Below are 2,500 nucleotides of genomic sequence, written 5' to 3'. Positions count from 1 at the left end.
TGTATATTTATATATATATATATATGTGTGTGTGTGTGTGTTTGTGTGTGTGTTTTTGTACACCACACACACAACAACACACACACAACACACACACACACACACACACACAATAATATATATATATATATATATATATATATATATATATATATATATATATATATATTGTGTGTGTGTGTATTTGTGTTTTTGTGTGTGTGTGTGTGTGTGTGTGTGTATGTATGTATATATATATATACATAAATGAATGAATATATATATATATATACATATATATATATATATATATATATATATATGTATGTATACATATATACATATATATATATATATATGTATATATGTATATGTATATATATGTATATGTATATATATATATATAGTTACATATATATATAATATACATACATACATATATATATATATATATATATATATATATATATATATATATATATATATATATACACATACATATATGTGTGTCTGTATGTATACATCGAGCGAGAAAGAGAGAGATTATGATAGTTGTTCTTTATGATCCTTCTAAGAATATCACGAATCTCTCTATAACAGCCTAGTATTTATTTTGCACTAATGTATGCATATATTACTCATGTCCAATAATATTTCAGTAAGAAGTTGATACAAAATATTTGCCAATTATGCTCTAAATCTGAGAAAGAACAACTACAAACTCCAAATATTTTACTTTCCAAAGAATCGGTTTCATCCAAAGAATAAAAATTAAAAACGGACAATATATTTTTTCTTATTTAATCATCGAAAAGACGAGATAACAAATTCTCGAAATTCACATGACAACATCCCATATCACAGAACCTGCATTATATACTGTGTGCATATCGTCCATCGCATCATCTCAGCTGAGAGAATAGTGAAGGGTGGAGGGTGGTGGAGGGAGGGAGGGAGGGAGGGAGGGAGGGCGAGGGTGGTGGAGCGGGGGAGGGAGGGAGGGAGGGAGGGAGGGGGAGGGTGGTGGAGCGAGGGAGGGAGGGAGGGAGGGGGAGGGGGGTGGAGCGAGGGAGGGAGGGAGGGAGGGTGGTGGAGGGTGGTGGAGCGAGGGAGGGAGGGAGGGAGGGGGAGGGTGGTAGAGCGAGGGAGGGAGGGAGGGGGAGGGTGGTGGAGCGAGGGAGGGAGGGAGGGAGGGAGGGGGAGGGTGGTGGAGGAAGGGAGGGAGGGGGAGGGTAGTGGAGTGAGCGAGGGAGGGAGGGGGAGGGTGGTGGAGCGAGGGAGGAAGGGAGGGAGAGGGAGGGTGGTGGAGCGAGGGAGAGAGGGAGGGAGGGAGGGAGGGAGGGAGGGAGGGAGGGGGATGGGAGGAGGGTAGAAAGTTAGAGGTTATAGTTACTCGTATCTGTGCCTCCTTCATTCATCCCAAGCGATCGACTGAGGCTGATTGATGTCAGATACAAGCAAAGGCACATCCCCGATAAGGAGATAAACCAAGACAAACAGTTTGTCTGACGAAGTACACTCGCCAGACAGTACATTATTGATCTGCTGTGGGAGCCAGACGGTTGTGTGTTGGGGGGGAGGGGGAGGGGGGTGGCACGGAGGGAGAGGGAAGGGGAGAGGAGGAGGAGGGGGAGAGGGAGAGGAGGGGGAAGGGGAGAGGAGGGGGAGGAGGAGGGGGAAGGGAAGAGGGAGAGGAGGAGGAGGAGGGGGAAGGGGAGAGGGGGGAAGGAGGGGGAAGAGGGGGAAGGGAAGAGGGGGGCACGGAGGGAGAGGGAAGGGGAGAGGGGGAGGAGGGGGAGGGGGAGGGAAAAGGTGCATTGAGGACGGGGAGAGGAAAGCTCAATGAGATGGGATAACGAAAAGGGAGAGGAAGAGGAAGGAGAGAAAGAAGGGTATGAAAATAGGGAAAAAGCTGAAAAGAAGGGGGAAGGAAGGATGGGGGACGAAGAGGGGAAAGAAGAACAGAAAGATAGGGGGGGATAAGAGCGAAGAGAGAAAGGGAAAGGAAAGGGAAAGGGAAAGGGAAAGGGAGAGGGAGAGGGAGAAGGGGAGATGGGAGGACGAGGGACTAAACCACTCGATAATGATATATTCCCCTCCCCCCTCCTCCTCCATCCCCTCCATCCCCTCCCCTCCCTCCTCCTCCACCCCCTCCACCCCACCATCATACGATTTCCACAGTCCTCTAACTTCACACACTCCGATTACATGACCTCCATTCCTAGATGAGAGTTGGAGTAAAGGGAAAAGTAATCAGATGATATCAAAATTAATACCAACACGAGAGATGATAATCGTGGTAACGCTAATGATCTGGATAATGATAGCGATGTGATGGTGATAATGATAATGATGATAATAGAAATAAGGACAAGTATACTCCAATAACAGTAAAGACTTACGGACAATGATGCTGATAATAATGATAAAAATATATAAATGTTGAGAATAATCATTTCAAAACCGTTAATGATAATAGCACTAATGGAAGTAACGAATATTGTGGAAATAATGATGATGG

Source organism: Penaeus japonicus, unplaced genomic scaffold, assembly GCF_977035675.1.
Source record: "Penaeus japonicus unplaced genomic scaffold, GWHDUDI00000001_assembly GWHDUDI00000029, whole genome shotgun sequence".
Lineage (NCBI taxonomy): Eukaryota > Metazoa > Arthropoda > Malacostraca > Decapoda > Penaeidae > Penaeus > Penaeus japonicus.
Note: the sequence above shows the minus strand (reverse complement) of the source record.